The 19,837-nt window shown below is 43.8% G+C and overlaps 3 non-coding genes across 3 annotated transcripts; 1 reads left to right on the top strand and 2 right to left on the bottom strand.

Annotated features, from left to right (window-relative positions):
* The first annotated feature begins 744 nt into the window (after positions 1–744).
* Positions 745–816, top strand: TRNAC-GCA (transfer RNA cysteine (anticodon GCA)). Its single transcript has one exon. It is a non-coding gene; the product is annotated as a tRNA-Cys (tRNA).
* A 12,298-nt stretch (positions 817–13,114) lies between these two features.
* On the bottom strand, positions 13,115–13,186 carry TRNAC-GCA (transfer RNA cysteine (anticodon GCA)). The gene has a single exon. It is a non-coding gene; the product is annotated as a tRNA-Cys (tRNA).
* A 1,656-nt stretch (positions 13,187–14,842) lies between these two features.
* TRNAY-GUA (transfer RNA tyrosine (anticodon GUA)) lies at positions 14,843–14,914 on the bottom strand. Its single transcript has one exon. It is a non-coding gene; the product is annotated as a tRNA-Tyr (tRNA).
* Between the last annotated feature and the right edge of the window lie 4,923 nt (positions 14,915–19,837).

Genomic DNA, 19,837 nt, shown 5'->3' with positions numbered 1-19,837 from the left:
AGTATCACTTGTTGCCGTGTCAGACATCTCCTCTAGGCTGTCGCTCCTGAGGCCAGGAACGGTGCAGTTGTTAGGGTCAGGCACACAGTAGCCACCGACGAAGTACTTGTTGGATAGACGAGTGAAAACCGTCAAGGAATCTGTGGCTGTGGAGGGCTTCTGAGGACTCCAGGCCGCAGAAGCAATAGACTGCTCTCCTGCTTAGTATGGTAGACTCGACCGCCGAGGCCCAGAGCTGCAGAGGTGGCCCCCTGGGGCCATGTCTTGGCTGCCCCTGACTTCTCTTGGGGGCTCACCCTCCCTCCCTGTACTATAGACGTGTATTCTGAGTGGGAGCAGATACATTCTTATGTGACATCACTCCTGAAATGGTTATACCACTTAAGTACCCTGTCCCCTGGTTGCACTACAACCCAGCCAGGCCAGGCCTTCTCTAGGATTTTTCAGAGTTAAGCCCTTTTCTCTCTGGCAACCACGGTGTGGAGATGTGAGCCTAGAGGTGCTGGAGGTGGGGTATCAGCTGCGTGGAGAGATTGGTTTGAGAGATTAAAGCTGATTTGAGAAGGAAGCAAAGAAAAGGGAGAGTCCTGATAACTTTTGAATTTCTGGAAGTCATTTTCTTCTCTGATCTAAATTGCTTAAAAATTTTTTTTATCAGTTGAAATTTAATCTCTGCCACTGACTGTCCGTGTTAACGCAACATGATTCTGCACATGAAATGATATTAGCAGGACAGTTGTAACTGGGGGTATAGCTCAGGGGTAGAGCATTTGACTGCAGATCAAGAGGTCCCTGGTTCAAGTCCGGGTGCCCCCTTGTTTTCTTCACTCACATGACCAACCTTAGAGCTCATCTCTCAGGTGAGAGTATTTGGGGGAAAAGGTGAGAAATGGGGGATTAATAAAGAGCTGGAGAGATGGATGCTGGGTAAACAGACTCAACAGATATCGCTAGAGGCAGTGATCAGATTGAAACTTGAAACAACAAAACCTTGTCTGGCCCTGCACTCTTTGGGTTGGAGGAGGACAAGACGGGGAGGAGAGACACTAGACTGTTGCCTGATGGCGTGATGAGCTGGGCTGAGCATTGCTCCCTCTCCTAGACCCTCAGCCCTCGCTGCCTTCTCCTTCCCTCCCTCTTGCTGTGCACAAGGGCATTTACAAGACAATCATTTCTCTTTGTTGGTCTGCACATGCAGCTCAAGCCACAGAGGCCCCTTGGCCTTGGGTGCAGAGACTAACCCTGGCGGCCTGAAACCAGGACGATGACCACGTTGTCCTTTGGCAGATATATCGCCAGGGAAGTCCCAAGATTGAGGTCTTAATCAGCTAGGGGTCCCCAGCACCTGGCACAGGTGAGAACATGGTAGGGGCTCAGGAAATGTCTGTTGAAGGCATGAACTAGCCCTGGGCTCCTCCCCCACTCTCCCCTCCTGTGTGTCTGACCTCTACAGGCCCTTACACATCCTGTCTCTTCTCCCTACAGCCCCCTGCCCCAACCTTCCCCAGGTGCAGATGTGAGAAGGAAGCCCTTATTGAAGCAGCTCAGGGAGAGGGTGGGCACATGGAGACAGTCCTAGTGTCAGCACTAGGCTCTAAGGAACAAAAGCTTGTAGAAGAACATTTAACTTGTAAGGAGCTACCTGGAATTTTTTACTTGTGGTTCAGCCACCTGGCCTGAGTTCTGTCCTTTGTTCTGCCCTAAACTCAGAGGAACTCATTTCCCTCTTTGAGGAGGTAGGGACACTTAGCACAGCCGTTCATATAGGATTTATTTCCCTTTCTTTCATTCAACAAATATCTATTAAACACTTACTATGTACTAGATTCAGGCTCAGGGCTGAGCATCATTAAGAAAAGTGAGGCAGGATCCCTGTTCTCGAGGGACACATAGACCAGTGGGTGGTAGGTGGCCCTAAGCTCAGCGCTGTAGTATCGAAAGCAGGCATTTGAGACGCACATCCTGTGATCATCAGTGATGCTTCCACCTTTGAGGTCTTGATTTCAAGCACAGTATCTGACCATTACCTGTATCTTCTGACCTTGTCAGGTCCTCTTTCCTGTTCCTGTTTGGCTTTTCATCACCCACCTCCCCCTCGTGTTCTCTCCTCCTGCCCACACAGCTTGGATTCCATGACCCAGCGCATCAAACACTGTCTTGCAAATCTCTTACCTGTTTGGCCCTCTCTCCCTGTATTGTACCCACCTGGCAAAATCACAGTGCAGGTATTCGCTTATTCCATGCCCACATCCGAGCAGCCTAACACTGCTGGGGAAAATCATACAACTGTGCTGACGAAGTTCACCTGTGACCAAAATCTCAAGTCAGCATTGAACGTAGCTGGGCAGTCTTGTATACCTTTGCTGTCTCACTTTCTGAGACGGCTACTTCACCTCTTCTATGCTCTTTTTTTTAAAAAAAATTTATTTATTTTTGGCTGTGTTGGGTCTTCGTTTCTGTGCAAGGGCTTTCTCTAGTTGCGGTAAGCGGGGGCCACTCTTCATCGCGGTGCGCGGGCCTCTCACTGTCACGGCCTCTCTCGTTGTGGAGCACAGGCTCCAGACGCGCAGGCTCAGTAGACGTGGCACACGGGCCCAGTTGCTCCGCGGCATGTGGGATCTTCGCGGACCGGGGCCCGAACCCGTGTCCTCTGCATTGGCAGGCAGACTCCCAACCACTGCGCCGCCAGGGAAGCCGTAAAAGTCCAAATATTTCTGTTTTATGGTATGACGATGTAAAAATTGCCAGTTTTTCCTCAACATAAAGCAGCACTGACAGCATCCTTTGAACATTTTGTGCAACAAATGGGTAGAGGAGGCTCCGGCTGGTCCTCTCTCCTACCTCTCCCACCACTGGAGCAGTTCCTGTGATCGCTGCTCAGCGAGAACACGCCTCACCCGGCTGAAAAGCCCTAGTCTCTTGCTTTGGTGAGTAACTGAAAAATTTGACTATGCTTAGTTATGGCTTCTTTCTTGGTAACGACAATTAACTAAAACAACGTGGAAGAGCTGTTCCTTCCCCATCCCCAGTGTCTCCGTGGGTTGGTCTCCCCCACAGACGGTCCTCAGCGTGTCTTCTCTCGGGGTCTTCCTTTCTGCCCCAGCGCCCAAGGGCCTGTCCCTGCGAGCCCGGAGCGCACGCCCTTGGCTACTTCAGCCCCTCAGGCCTGTTTCCTAGCACAGCTGCTCAAACAAGTCCTCTTCCCAGGGGGTCCTGGAGTGGCAGCCGGTGTCATGGGGGTGGAGACTGCGGGCCGGGGGTCCTATATGAAGCAGGAGCCAGCCGGTGAAATCCTGCCGGGTCTGTGCCAGGGAAGGTGCCCACCAGGCTGGGCCGACTTGGGCTCGCCTGGTGAGGGAGAGGGTCCATATAGGCAGGTGTTGTGCCCCAGGACACCTACCTGGTCGGGGACCAGTTCCACCTCCATCAGCTGTGCTGGGGGGCTGGTTGCCACCCTCTTGCCCCGCGGTAGCTGAAACTGAAAATGTCCCCCCCTTGGGTCAATGAAGGGAGGCAGGTCACGGCGGCCTCGAGAGCAGAGGAGGGCACAGTAAGTGTGCGGTCACTTCAGGTGCCAGGAAAACTGGCCACCAGCCAGCCCATGGGGACTAGGTCTCCCCTCAGTATTTCTGGACGAAATAGCTACTTCCCAAAGCCCATGAGCCTCATAGACGTTGCTGGAGACCGCTTCCGTGGGGAGAGGAAGGGTTGATGGGGGAGTCGAAGCCTGCTTTAGCTTCTCCCTCAGAGGCCGGGAGGGGGCGCCCCGGCTCCGTTCCACACCAGCGCCCAGCCTTTCTCGTGAGAGGACAGCCTCCTCCCTGCCTGCCTCGCCCTTCCCGCTGCCCAAGCAGGGCTGCCCACCCTCGGCTACGGCTGTGGAGCTTGCCGCCCGCCGCCTTCCATTCCCCGGGGCTCACAAGCAAGTCATCATGGTGTTCCACCCCCTCCCCAAATCAGTTTTCTCCTTGAGATGAAATTCGGAGCTGGTTCAACTTATTTCTCCACAATATTTGCAGGTTGAGTGGATGAAGGGGGTTGAGTGAAGGAAGGGCGTGGGGAGGGGAGAAGGGGGGGGTCATCTGTGTCTCAGGGGGTGGTGTCCTGGCCAGGCCCTCGTCCCCGCTCCCCACGCTGTGCAGGGCCCTCTCTGCTCCCTAGCGCCTTAGTGCAGGAGGGGAGGCGGGGACCACGGTCCTGTGAGGTGGGGAAAGCCAATGATGGCCCACTGCAGGGCAGACGGAACTGGGGTGGCAGAGGTAGGCGGAGCCAGAGAAAATGGAAGGAGAAGGAAGGATGTGTCTGGCACATAGAAACTGTTCAGTAGGTGTTTGGAGGTGGGCGAGTGAGTGAGTGATGGTAGTGAGAGCAGGCTGTCGCGGGGCAGGCTGCCTGCTCCCGGAGCTGGGCTGTAAGAGGCCAGAAACGGCAGTCAGGTGCCCAGATCAAGAGGTGCAGTTCACAGCAGAGGCAGGCTTGTGGCTGTAGCTCAGGGGTAGAGCATTTGACTGCAGATCAAGAGGTCCCTGGTTCAAATCTGGGTGCCCCCTTGCTAAGGTCACTTTTAACTGTGATAAGAAGTAAATATAAATAAATAGGAAATCAAATAGGAAAGAGGCAGTTGTCACCCACAGCCCTGGGGCACTCCATTACCATGTTCTAGTATACGCGGTGTTCTTGATGTTACCTGGGCAAACCTGTGTACCTCCTCGTGTCTACAATTAGACAGCTGGGGTTTTAATTAATTGAAGTTATGGCTAGTTGTGCCGTGCGTCACAAGCCTTCCTCCAATGACAGTCGTGGTGGGTGAGTCCTACTCATCACCAGACTTCCAAAGTGTCTCCTGGGTTGATGAGCACACTTTATATGTGACATCAGTCTCAAGCCTCACTGAGTTCCAGATACACCTGACCCACTTATTTATCTGTGATTTTATTCCTGCCTTGGCTGGAAAACCCCTCCAGCTGCTTCTTCCAGAAAACTCCTTGCCCATCACCTCCAGAAGCCCCTCCTGACTTCGCAGGCCGGGTAGCTCCGACTCCCTGCTCCCAGAGCTCTCTGCTTGGGCTTCTGCCACCCTTTGGAAATCCTTTAGTTCATGGGCTCGTCTCCTATTTGGACTAAGACTCTGAAGAACAGGAACAATGTTTTGTTTGTCTCTGTGTCCTCAACATGGATGATAGGGCCTGGCACCTAACATGTTCCATGAGTGTTTGTTGAGTGAATGAATGAATGAGTGAAACAGTGAGCACCCTCCTTGAGGCCTCAGAGTGTGGAGGAGGCTCTCCCTGCACTGAGTCTGAGGTTCATTAAAGACCCGGAACCAATGGCCTTTTCCTGTTAACTATGTGCCGGCTGAAGTAGAACCAGTAGTATAGACTCAAATGACCAGGTGTAAGGGATGGTGCCATTACCACGACCTGAGGAAGAGGAGGGCTGGAGAGGGGAAGACAGGAGAGCGGACTACAGTGGAGAAGACCTGCCACCTCCTGGGACATGTGGAAAGAGCAAGGAAGAATAGGCAGGGAGAAAGCAGCACCGTGGGTGAAAAGGTGCTAATGAAAAGCTCAACATAAGTGGGGGGTATGGCTTAGGGGTAGAGCATTTGACTGCATATCAAGAGGTGCCTGGTTCAAATCCACATGCCCCCTGCTTTGCTCACATTTTCAATTACTGAAACAGAGACTGTGATTTCAGGCCCTTCCTTCCACATTTGAAATTTAAATTAATCTGCTATGTCTTGTTATACAAATTTAGGGTCCGGACTAGGACCAGCTCCAAGTATCCTCCCTTGACTGTCACACAGACAAGAGGTACTGCGGTCACATTTCTCTGAAGAGGCTGCTGAAGTTAACCCAGTTTCCCCCCCACTCCCCCTGGGGACTCGTCCTTCATGGCTGGTGTGGAGACCAGTTTCTCATTTCCTCAACCTTACAGTAATCTCCAGAAAGAAGGCTATCTCTTTGCTCTTGCTGCTACCACTTGAGAAGTATAGAGGGTGTATATGCATCTTCCTTCCTAATTTCCAGAAGTGACTGTAAAGATTTGAAAACCACGTCAAAAGTAAACCCTCTTTCCTCCCCCTGGGAATTTCTCAGGGTGTTGCCTCTACCACAGATTTGGACCACTTGATTCTCCCTTCTCCCTCCTTTCTCTCCTACCACTTTTTCTTTTTTGAACCTCAGTCAGTATTTCCTTAGTGAGAACGCCTAAAAGTAGACCCTACTTTATATAATAAGATCTAAAAATCCAGATAAAATAGTTAAGAGATATAAATGGTAAAAAGAAACCTGCAAAAGAATCTCCACGTTCCTTAATGGATAAGGTGATTTGAAACACTCTTTCCTATGAAGACAAATTAAAAAGCTGGAAAACTATTAAAAACATCTCATTAAAAGAATCAAAGAACTAACCTTAGACAGAAAATACTAGGTGGAGATTTGAGAAGGATGGGAAACAGAAAGTTAATGCTCCATACTACAGGCTGTTTTGGCCCTGAGTGTGTTTTTCAATCCAAAAGAGGCAGCTGAGAGGCTAAGTGGAACTTTTGGAAGCCTCCCAGGATTAGGGGGATAAAAATCAGAATTCTGGGCCCCCCTGAATAAGGACACTGGTAAAACTATCTCTGGCTTTGGGCTTGAATCCTGAGGAGTAAGGGTGAACTGAAAGAAAACAGCCACTGCAAGAATTTGTGACTGGTCTTTGTGACATCCGAAAGGCCCAGAAAACTCAAGCCTTGACATTATGCTGAGGTCCTTTGACTGCTAGAGCTGCTCAGGTCCCTGGAAAAAGCAAATGAAGGAAGATATTATTATCCCCAGCCTCGAGTTAGTTCTACAAATAAAATTTTGAATACAATGCTCAACACACAGTCAAGGATAACTATGTGCACGGGGAAGCAAAATGCCATCAGTGAAAATCAACAGAAACAACAGATCACATAACTAAACACGGGGACTTTTTCATTAGAACTGTCAGAAACGCACTGTAAAATGACAGTGCTTGCTGTGTTCAAGGAGAGGAAAGCCAAGCTTCAATATTTCAGTAGGAAACTGGAAAGCATAAAAAGTGACTAAGAAGATTTGAAAAGAGAACAACCTAGAAAATTTTTTTTGAGTTTTTAGAAATTTTATATCTAAAAATCAATAACTAAAATTAAACACTCAATAAATATGTCTATGTTCTACCTAGTGAATAGATTCAGCTAAAGAGAAAATCAATGAATTGGAACATTGGGAAGAAAAACTATCCATAATAAAGCATGGAGAAACAAAAGTATGACAAACACAGAATAGAGAGTAGTAAATACAGAGGCTACAATGAGGTGGTCTAATGTCCATTTAAATGGAGTCCTGGAAGAAATGGGTGAGAATGAAGTGGATGCAATATTTGAGGAGACAGCCATTGAGATTATTTCACAACTAATGAAAGACATCAGTTCTTACATTCAAGAACCCTAATGAATCTCAAACATAATAAGCAAGATGAAATCCATACCTAGAGTTACTGTAGTAAAATTGCAGAAAATAGGAGATAACAAGAAACTCTTAAAAATATAATAAAAAAGAAGACATATTACTTTCAGTGGAGTGCGAGTTAAATTAACAACTGAGTTCTCAAGAGCAACAATGAAAGCCAGAAGGCAGTGGAATTGTGTGTACAGTTGGCCTTCAGTATCCATGGTTCTGCATCTATAGATTTAACCAAGTGCAGAATTAAAATATCTGGAAAAAAATTCCAAATAGTTCCACACAGAAAAACTTGAATTTGCCTCACACTGACAACTATTTATATAGCATTTACATTGTATTAGGTGTTATAAGTAATCTAGAGATGATTTAAAGTATATGGGAGGATGTACATATGTTACATGCAAATACTATGCCATTTTATATAAGGGACTTGAACATCCGTGGATTTTAGTATCTGGGGTGGGAGATCCTGGAACCAGTCCCCTATGGATACTGAGGGACTGTACTGAAACACTGTAACTGTTAACATAAAATTCTATACTCAGGTAAAGTATCCTTCATGAGTGAAGGTAAAATAAAGACAATTTCAGACAAACCAAAACTGAAAGAATTCATCAACACCAGGCCTGCACTAAAGGAAATTCGTAAGGGGATATTCTAAGCAGCTCGGAACTGATCTGGATGGAAGGATAGAGATGTAGGAAGGAAGAAAGAGGCAAAGAAATAGTAAGTATATGAATAAATCTAAGCGAACATTGACTGTATAAAACAGTAACAATAATGAGGTTAAGACAACATGTGGAATAAAGTAAGATGGGAGGAAAATAAGTGGAGTTAAAGTGTTCTAAGATGTTTGTATTACCTAAGAGGAGGATATGCTATTGGTTAGCCACAGACTTTGAGACTTTGAAAAATAACTATGTATATTGAGTTTCTAGCATAATCACTAAAATAGAACAAATAGCATTTATATTTTTCAAACTAACGGGGAAATAATGGCATTACAAAAATCTCAATCAATCAAACAAAAAAAGGAAGACGGAGAGAAAAACATAAGTGACACATATTGAAGCACAAAATAAGGTGGTAGATTTGAATACAAAAACATCAGCAATTACATTAAAAGTAAAGAAATTAAATGCCCCAGATTAAAAGACAATGATTATCACATTGAGTTAAAACAACCAACTATGTTTTATTTACAAAAGACACGTCTAAAACTTAGGCATACAGAAAGATTGAAAGTAAAAGAATGAAAAAATATATGACTTGTAGAACATTAACAAAAAGAAAGTGGGTATATATTATTATCAGACAAAATAGACTTGAAGACCTGAGATATTATTAGAGATGAGAAGATCACGAATTTATGCTAAAAGGCTGAATTTACCAGGTAGATATAAGAATTCCTAACTTTTATGTTTCTAATAATATAGCTTCAAAATATGTCAGGCAAAAACTTGACAGAATAGCAAAGAAAACAAATCTAGAATTAGAGTGGGAAATTTTTACATACTTTTCTCACTAACTAATAGAATCAGACAAAAGCATCATGAATAATTTAGAATTTTTTGTTTAGTTTCTTTTTCCTCTCAGCTTTATTGAAGCATAATTGACAAATAAAACTGTAATGTATTTGAAGTATACAATGTGATGATATGATATAAATACATTGTGAAATGATTACTGCGATCAAGTTAATTAACACAGCAATCACCTCACATAGTTACCTTTTCTTTTCAGGGACGGGTGAGAGTGCTTAAGATATACTGTCATAGCAGCTTTCAAGTATACAATACAATATTATTAACTGTAGTCAGAATGCTGTGCAGCAGATTCTCAGAACTTCTTCATTATAACTGAAAGTTTGCATCCTTTGACCAATATCTCCCCGTTTCCCCCTCCCTCCAGCCCCTGGCAACCACCAGTCTACTCTCTCTGTTTCTATGAGTTTGATTTTTTTTTTCCAGTTCCATCCATGTTGTCACAGATGGCAGGATTTTCTTCTTTCTGGCTGAATAGTATTCCATTTAATATATATATATATATGTGTATATGTATATATACCACATTTTCTTTATCCACTCATCCATTGACAGGTACTAAATCAGCATTTAAAGGAATACTTATAGCTTTGAGCAATATACTAGAAAAGAAGAATAAATATAAATAAACGAAGGATCCATCTCAAAAGTTAGGGAAAAAAACTGGATAAAAGAACACTACAAGGGCTTCCCTGGTGGCGCAGTGGTTAAGAATCCGCCTGCCAGTGCAGGGGCCATGGGTTTGAGCCCTGGTCCAGGAAGATCCCACATGCCGCAGAGCAACTAAGCCCGTGTGCCACAACCACTGAAGCCTGCGCGCCCAGAGCCCGTGCTCCAGAACAAGAGAAGCCACCACAATGAGAAGCCCTCACGCTGCAACGAAGAGTAGCCCCCGCTCACCGCAACTAGAGAAAACCCACATGCAGCATCAAAGACCCAATGCAGACAAAAATAAATAAATAAATTTATTAAAAAAAAAAAGAACACTATGAGAAAGGAAATACAAGGAAGAGCAGAAATCAATGAAATGGAAAACAAACATGCAACAGAGGTGACTAACAAAGCCAAAAGTTGGCCTTTGAAAATCAAAATAAGTTTGATTAACTTTTGGTGAAAATGATAAGAAAAATAAGAAAGCAGACAAAAATAATCAAAAGCATGAATTAAAAAGAAAAGCTGCTTGGGAGATTGAGATTGACATATATACACTAATATGTATAAAATAGAAAACTAATAAGAACCTGCTGTATAAAAAATTAAATTAAATTAAAAAAAAATGCTGCATTGGGACTTTTCTGGTAGTCCAGTGGTTAAGATTACATGCTTCCAATGCAAAGGGTGCGGGTTCAATCCCTGGTCGGGGAACTAAGGTCCCACATGCTGCGTGGCGTGGCCAGAAAACTTTTTTTTTTAATTAAAAAATTAAAAGAAAATGAAAAGCTTCAGTCTTTAGGCTTTAAAATAATAATCATAGAACATTACGAAAAATAATGTAGAAAAATTTAAATCTATTTAACAAACCTGTACAAAGAACTTACCATGTGGCAGGCACTATTCTATATACTTTTAAAATACTAATTTATTTATCCTCACAACAACTCCACAAACTAGGTACTTATTTCGCTCATTTCTATTATCATGCCCATTTTATATATGGCAAAACTAAGGCTGAGAGAGTTAAGCAACTTTGCCAAGGTCACTCAGTTATGATCTAGAATCTGAATCCATGCATCATGTTTTAAGAGTCCAGGGACTTTATGACTATGTTATGTGGAAATTTAGCAAGAACTTTAAAAACACTACAATTTACCAAAGCTGACACAAGAAGAAACAGAAAAGATGAATAGTCCTCTAGTTTTAAATAGTAATTTTATTAAAACAGTTATTTGAAAGTTTCCCCCCCAAAATTCAGATAAGGTGGTTTCACTGGTGAGTTTTATCACTTACTTAATGCAAAATAACTCTATGTTTGCATAAAAACCTTTCTAAGAATAGAAAAGATGTATACATTGTACGACTTCATTTGTGAAGCTAGCACAACCTTGATACCAAAACCCAACAAGGATAGTATATAAAAATGTATAGGCCGGGCTTCCCTGGTGGCACAGTGGTTGAGAGTCCGCCTGTCGATGCAGGGGACACGGGTTAGTGCCCTGGTCCAGGAAGATCCCACATGCCGCGGAGCAGCTGGGCCCGTGAGCCATGGCCGCTGAGCCTGCGCGTCCGGAGCCTGTGCTCCGCAATGGGAGAGGCCACAAGAGTGAGAGGCCCGCGTACTGCAAAAAAAAAAAAAAAAAAAAATATGTATAGGCCAATCTCACTCATAAATATAGGTACAAAAAATTAAATAAGTTATTATATAACTGAATCCACAAATATATGAAAATGATAGCGCTTCATGACCAAGCTAGTTTTATATCTGGAATGCAAAGTGTGTTTAATTTTACAAAAAGCAATTAAGTGTAATTCACCATGTTAATAGACTAAAGGAGAAAAATTATATTATTATCTCAATAGATGCAAAAAAGGGGTGGTTTTGAGAACATTCTACATTGATCCACGATAAAAAATTTTTTTTTGCAAACTAGAAATAGAAGGAAAATTCCTTAATCTGATAAAGACCATTTACAAAAAGTGTAGCCCACAACATTTTTTTTTTAATAAATTTATTTTATTTATTTATTTTTGGCTGCGTTGGGTCTTCCTTACTGTATGCGCGGGCTTTCTCTAGTTGCAGCCAGCAGGGGCTACCCTTTGTTGCAGTGTGTGGGCTTCTCATTGCGGTGGCTTCTCTTGTTGTGGAGCACAGATTCTAGGCACGTGCGCTTCAGTAGTTATAGCATGCGGGCTCAGTAGTTGTGGCCCACGAGCTCTGGAGCGCAGGCTCAGTTGTCATGCACAGGCTTAGTTTCTTCGCAGCATGTGGGATCTTCCTGGACCAGGGCTCGAACCCATGTCCCCTAGCATTAGGCAGGTGGATTCTTAACCACTGCGCCACCAGGGAAGTCCACACAGCATGTTCTTAATGGTGAAATGTTGAAAGCTTTTCATTTGAAATCAGAATAAAACAAGATATCTACCATCAACACCTTTTTTCAACATGATCCTGGTGGTTCTAGCCATTATGATAAGGTAAGAAAAAGAGATAAAATAAGGATTGGAAAGAAGAAATGAAAATTTCTTAGATGACATGGTCATCTATGTAGGAAATCTAAAAGAATCAACAAATAAATTATTAGAATTAATGAGTGTTTAGCAAGACTAGCAGCATATACCCTTCATTCCCGTACCTCCTTTTTCTCAGCAAAACTACAACTTCTAAAATGATACACTAGAAATTTCTGCATGCAAATTTTAAAACTCTGAAGTTAATCAATATCTTCATCTTCTTTCCCAACTACATAAAGACATTTTAATTCTTATGAGCCCTTTCCTAAAATATTATTGTTAGCTAGTATTTTAGTTCTATCTTTAAAAAAAAAACCCTTATAAATTAGACATTAACACTGTGTTATATGGACGACTTTTAGATCTACTTGCATATCTACCAATTTCTTTGTTCAACATTCCTTCTTGCATCTCAGACCTCCTATATGGAATCATTTTACTTTTCTCTAAAGTATATATTTTAGATTTTTCTTTAGTGAGCATCTGTTGGCCATAAACTCTCCGACAGCTTGTGTCTGTTCTCGAAGAATGGTTTGGCTGGGAGTAGAATTCTGAGTTGGCTGATATCTCCTCTCAACATATTGCTTGTGTTACTGCGCTAGCTTCTGGCTTCCTTTGCAACTGTTGAGAAGTCAGCCAGCAGTTCAACTATTCTTCCTCTGTAGGTGATCTCAGATTTCTCTCTGGCTGCCTTCGAAGGACAAAGTCCTCATCCTCAGCCAGGAGATCAACGTACAAGCAGGATTGCATGGTAGACCAGGGGAGGGGAGAGTGGGAAGATCAGAGGAGTGGGACAAACACATCGTCTGAGCAGAGCTGCCTTGCTTGGGTCTGAAGGGTCTTCTCTGACTCTTTACCTGCTGCAAAGCCAGATTCAGCAAGCGGAGAGGAAATTGGAACTCCCTTACCACCTTTAGTGACTAAAAGGGTAGGGGGCACCCAGATTTGAACTGGGGACCTCTTGATCTGCAGCCAAATGCTCTACCCCTGAGCTATACCCCCTGCCATGTCAGCAAGGTCCAATTAACACCATTCCATGTGCTGCCCCAGTTGCCCCTTCAGAATGGGTTGGCTGAGTTGCCAGACCTGCTTTACTGCTAACTCATCCCCCTGCCTTAGTAGAAGCAACGGGCTCTTTTCTCCCACAGCTCACAGCCTCTACTGTCAGTGCTGGAGGAGGTATAACCTGGGGAGCATTCCCCGAAAGCTGGAAGGGTCTATAGTGACATCTCCATGGTGGTTTTTCTGCTGAGCACCTGAGACTCAAAGTCCCCACTGGCCTGGCCAAGCATGCAACGCCTCGAAGACAGGACACACATGGACGGGATATGGGTCAGAGCATACAATGCCACACCCTAGGATGCAGGCTGGCCTCTCTCCCGTTGCCCCAGATCTCCATGTAGTCAACCCTTTCACGTTGGGTGAGATGAAACGTCTGAAGAAATGATTGTCTCTAAGCTCCCAGTTCGCCTTTCTGTGCTCTGCTCTGTGCTGCTGGGTCTGGGACTCTGTAAACCTCTCTTGTCCTTTGCCAGGTGGATTCCTGGTTGGTCCTGCCAGCAGGGCTCTGTCCTTCCTGCCTACTGGGTTCCTGTCCGTGTCCCCGGCCGTGACAGTCCATCCCAGGGGATTGCCGCCTGCAAGTTTAGTGCTCATAGGGCCAGCTTTGTCATGTCATCTCAGGGACACTAGCACCACCTTAGGGGTTGGGGTCCCGCCTTAGGGGTTGGGGTCCCGGATCCACAGAGACCCTCCCCAGGTTTGTGAGATTGAGTAAGTTCATCCTCCTCCAGTTGTGTCCACAGACCGGGAGTCAGAGTGGTTTCTTGCAGGTACTCCCTCCATGATACTTAATCTTCCCTTTCACCCTTTCAGTCCTGTGATTTCCAATTGTTGTCGGTTAAATTGTGTCCCCACCCCCAAAAAAAGATGTGTTGAATCCTGGCCCCCAGTACCTCAGAATGTGACCTTCCTTGGAGAGGGGCATGAAAGATGTAATTAGTTAAGATGAGATCACAATGGAGTCAGGTGGACCCTTAGTCCAATATGATGGAGTCCTTATAAGAAGAGAGACACACAGGGAGAATGCAGCCGTGTGAACTTGGAGGCAGAGATTGGAGTGATGCATTACAAGCCAAGGGAGGCTGAGGATTGCCAGCAACCCCCAGAAGCTAGGGAGGGGCCAGGAAGGACCCTCCCCAAGAGCCTTCAGAGGGAGCCTGCCCTGCCCATACCTGGATTTCAGACTTCTAGCCTCCAGAACTGTGAGACAATAAATGTCTGTTGCTTTAAGCCATCTATTTTGTGGCACTTTATCACAGCAGCCCTGAGAAACTGACACACAGATTAACAATTCTTTATATTAAGTGCTTTCTGTTAAAATGACCAGTGCAATTTTTGTCTCCAGACTGGACCCTGAATAATACAGAAATTGGTACCATTGGGATCCCATGAAACAGACCCTCAAAGAGGGTACTGGGGATGCACTTGGTCTAGTTCTTCATCTTCAAGACAGGGCCGAGTGTCTGACAGGACCCTGAATCATAAGGGGTGGCCATCTAAGGTACTGTAAGCTCCAGCCAGGTTCTCGTTTTGAGAGTGGTCTCTATGGGACACAATATTGTCAATTCAGCTCAAGGAGGAAAAGGGAACTTTCAAAGGGGGAATCCGGACTTGAACCAGGGACCTCTTGAGCTACAGTCAGATGCTCTACCACTAAGCTATACCCCTAACTGGCAGAGGGATCCTGTAATTAACAAACTTTACACTTCCACTCACACACAGCCTGGCCATTCTGACTCAGCAGAGAGCTGTTAGTCCCACTCAATTGTACCTGCACCCCTTTATGCCATAACTATCCTCCTTTTCCAAAAAACACCATCATTTCTTGGCACCAGCTTGGAAGGTAACTGAAGGTTCTGTTTGGGACAACAAAGTCTGTACCTGGCCTGATATACAGGCAGAAGATGAAGATCAGAGACTCATGGCAGCTTTTCAGTTGAGCCCACTTTCAAATAACCTATAAAGTGGGACGGAGATAAGCATCTCTCCCAGCTCATCTCCAAATTCCCCATCGGTTTAAGGCACTTGAACTTTTACATTGTTACTTTAGCCTTCTGCCTCATGTGTATCCTTCCCCACACTGCTCACTTCTTCCTGTCTTTCCTTTAGCCATCCCCTGCCATCTGCGACGACATCAATTTTCTAAATTTTTTGTTTCTTTGGATTTCTCTCTCATCGCCCAATCACTGTCTTTTGTGTCATTCCCCAAAGTGTTCCAGAGGCTTGGTTGATTCTAGGGCAGGTGTCGGGTTGATGGCAGAAGGACTCGGCATTAGTTAGATGTTGGTGCATAACAACATACCCCCAAACTCAGCAGCTTAGAACAGTAAGTCTTTATCATATCGTGCAGTTCCAGAGATTCTGGAATCTGGGGGTGGCTTAGCTGGGTGGCTCTGGTTCAGGATCTCTCATGAGGTTGTGGATAAGATGTCAGCGGGGGCTGCATCATCTGAAGGTTTCACTGGGGTGGGAGGAGCCACTCCAAGCTGGCTCACTCACACAGATGTTGGCAGGAGGCCTCTATCCCCTGCTTGATGTATCCTTATGACATGGCAACTGGCTTCCCCCAGTGTCAATCTCATCCCAAAGCACCCTCACAGACCTACCCAGAGTATTGTTTGACCAAGTATCTGGGCACCCCATGGCCCAGTCGAGTTGACACACAAAATTAACCACCACATATATATGCGTATAATTAGTTTTATAAGATCTTACCAAACTGTTTTGCAGAGTGGTTGTACCATTTTACATTCCTAGCTGCAATATACAAGTGATCCATTTTTCCTGTATCCTCACCAGCATCTGGTGTTATCACCTTTTTCATTTCAGTCGTGCTGATAGGTGTGTAGTGATATTCCATTGTGGTTTTCATGTGCATTTCCCTAATGGTTAAAGATGTTGACACCTTTTCAAGTGCTTATTTACCATCTGTATATCCTTTTCTGTGAAATGTCTGTTCATATTTTGTGCCCATTTTCTAATTGGTTTTTTTGGTTGAATTTTGACAACTTTATGTATTTTAGATACAAGTCCCATTTTTAATACTTTCACATTCAGTAACAGTATTTAGTATCGTTCTGTGTATCTTTTAAAAACCCAAATGGCATAATGCAAATATATAGTTTTGCATCTTAAATTCTATTGCACATGACATCATATTTTTAAGAGTTATCTATGTTGCTCTTGTATATGGTACATTGAACTTGTGGGACCCAAGAGATAATAATAAAAGCAACTTCATTTTTGCCTGTCACTGTCCATTTAAATTTTCTCAGTGAGATATTTCTCTTGCCCAAGTGATTTTAATAATAACACTTAGGTAACAGTCTGAATTCGTAATTAAAATGTCCAGTCTCATGTAATAATCCATACTCTGAAATTGACTTCACTTTTTTTGGGGGGGAGGCCACACACACCGGACCTTAGTTCCCCGACCAGAGATCAGACCTAGGCCTTCAGCAGTGAAAGTGCAGAGCCCTAACCACTGGACCACCAGGGAAGTCCTGTGAAATCAACTTCAACTTCTCTCCACCCCTAGAAGTTGGAGAGTTGGGACATGGTCCTTCCTTTCTCTCCTCCACGGGCACTGGTTCCCAGCACGTAGGGTGGGAAGGAGGAAGGGAGGGAGGAGAGGACGAGGAGAATAAGAAAGCTCCTCCTTGATCAGTACTGTCGTGAGGTAGGTTTGCTTTCCCTGGGCCTAGAGAGTGTTGGAAATTACTCCTTAGGCATTTCCTTGGGTTTCCTGCGAGGTCTCCATCGGGAACATTCGACTGCTCCCATGACCTGGCAAAGCATTTTTCTCCTGGCTTTCCGGGATCTGTGTCACACAGACTCTCTCTGTTGGGGTTCACGACCCATCCTCTTGAGCAGAGTTTGATTTGCTCCAAAATGGCTGTGTGGCCTGTGGGAAATACTCACGTGCCCTTTGTTCCCACCCACGCTGGTAGCATAGGCCAATTCCAAAGAGCGGCCGGCTCCTCTCCACCTGCAGAGTTTTGTGCTGGACACACCTCACTGCAAACCCCAACTCCAGGGCACGTGGACCAAGGCCTTCGGTGGACTCCGTGAAACCCCTTTGCTAGACTTAAGAGTGATACTCACAACACATCTCTCCAGAAAAGTATTCCTTACCCATACTCTGATCTCCAACAACCTGGCCCTCTTATACCCTCGAGGTGGGTGACTCATCTGGTTATCAGACCTGACTTTCAAATTTCACTCCTGCCTTTGGTACCTGATACCTATTTTATGGTGGACACTCAGTTAAAACTTCCTTTTAATTGCTTTATTTTATACATTATAAGACTCCAGGAAGTTTTATTTATCTATTCCACTATTAATGGACATATTAAGAATGTTTCCTGTTTTTTGCAAATTAACAGTAGTGCTGCGATGAACATCTCCTGATGCATTTATGCTAGGATTTCTCAAGGGGATATACCCAGAAATGAAATATCTGGATTGTATGCACACTTTTAATTTTAAAATTACAGTTTTAAATAATTTTAATATTTATTTTACTATTTTGATTGCCAAGATTTTCTCCACAGTGAGTGTACCAATTATACTCTCATTGTTAGCAAATGAAAATAATATTTTCTCCCTCACCGACTTTCGATCTAGTTAAATCTCCACTTGACTTTTGACAGGGGGGTGAAAATGGTGCCTCTATTATTTTAATTAATTTTCATTTATTTGATTTCTAGCAAAGCTGAGCATCTTTTCATATGTTTATTTGTCATCAAAAGAACCTCTTCTGTAAATTGCTTATTCTGTCTTTGTCCATTTTTTCTGTTGGGTTAGCTTTTTTTTTTTCTGATTGCTCTATAGGAATTCTTATATTTTTATTTTAAAAAATTACTTATTTATTTTTGGCTGCGTTGGGTCTTCGTTGCCGCGCACGGGCTTTCTCTAGTTGTGGCCTTCATCGCCGTGCGAGGGCTTCTCATTGCGGTGGCTTCTCTTGTTGCGGAGCACCGGCTCTAGGTGCGCGGGCTTCAGTAGTTGTGGCACACGGGCTTAGTTGCTCCATGGCATGTGGAATCTTCTTGGATCGGGGCTTGAACCCGTGTCCCCTGCATTGGCAGGCAGATTCTTAACCACTGTGCCACCAGGGAAGTCCCCTTATATTTTTAAAATTGTGGTAAAAAAATTTTTAATTGTGGTAAAAAACACATAACATAAATTTACCATCTTAGCCATATTTAAGTGGACAGTTCAATAGTGTTAAGTATATTCACGATGTTTTGCAACAAATCTCCAGAAACTTTTCATCTTGCTTATATTCTGGTGCAAATCTATGTGTTGCAAATCTATGTGTTGCATATGTGTTGCAAAATTCATGGTCTCTTGCTAAGGAATTTTTGTCATATAAAACTTTAAATTTTGATACAATCAAATTTATCTTTTATAGTTTGTGATTTTTGGGGTTGTGTTTAAGAAAGCCTTCCCTGAGTTATACATATTTTATAAACAATGTTTGTGCCCCCACCCAAATTCATACATTGAAACCTAATCCCTAATGTCATGATATTTGGAGGTGGGGCCTTTGGGGGGTGGTCAGGTCATGAGGGTGGAGCCCTCATGAATGGGATTAGTGCCCTGGGTGCTAATTTCTGGGTCTATGGTATTTGGTTATAGCACCCCAATGGACTAAGACAATTTTATTTTGTATATTCTTCCAAAAGTTTGAGTTTATATTTAGGTCTTTAATCCATCTGGAATTTGTTTGTAATGGAGTGAAGTAGGGATCTTATGTGATTTTTTTAGGAGCCAATTATCCCAGCACCATTTATTATATATCCACCCTTTCCACATTGGTAACATTATTTAGGTCTTATATTCTGAGGTCATGCTTCATCCAGAGCAACACTGTCCAATATAAATATAATGCAAGCCCCAAATGTAATTATATATTTTCTAGTAGCCACATTAAAAAGCAAAAGTAATTATTAAAGTTAATTTTTAAAATCTATTTATTTAACCCAAAATATCTAAAATATTATCACTGCAACATGTAATTAACACACAAAATTAATAATGAAATTACTTGCATTCTTACTTTTGGTACTAAGTATTCAAAAATCTGCTGTGATTGCAAAGGATACGTTCATGTTTTCTGACTGTGCAGAGCATTTCAAATGCCCTTGTTGTGTATGGGGAATTTCTTTCCTTGCAAAACCCTCAAAAGAGAAGCTAGAAAACTCTGTTCTCCAGGCTCCTTTGAGTTTCTGGAATAGGTCCAGGCTCCAATAATGAGAGGTACTCGTGTAAGGTTTGAAGAGAGAAGAGGGAGGTGTAGAGTCTGTTTTGCTTGCAAGGATGGTGTCATTGTCCAGTGTTCAGGGCTTGTTTGGTACAGATGTAGTGCACGTGCTGGTTTCTGGGAAGGAAACTGGCACCTCCAGCTGGGCGGCACCAATGCAGTGGTGGTGGTTTTTCATCAGACCAGTTCTGCAGCTTAGCTTGGGTCATTGTTCCTGGAAGGCTGGTCTGCAGACTCTTTTTCCACCACTCCTACCTAGTGAGATATATATATATATATATATATTTTGAGATATATATTTTTAATAAATGTTTACAGCTTCG

The sequence above is a fragment of the Lagenorhynchus albirostris genome, chromosome 8, assembly GCF_949774975.1.
Source record: "Lagenorhynchus albirostris chromosome 8, mLagAlb1.1, whole genome shotgun sequence".
In the NCBI taxonomy this organism is placed as follows: domain Eukaryota; kingdom Metazoa; phylum Chordata; class Mammalia; order Artiodactyla; family Delphinidae; genus Lagenorhynchus; species Lagenorhynchus albirostris.
The sequence above is the reverse complement of the archived record's forward strand: the minus strand, read 5'-3'. Positions and strand labels throughout refer to the sequence as shown.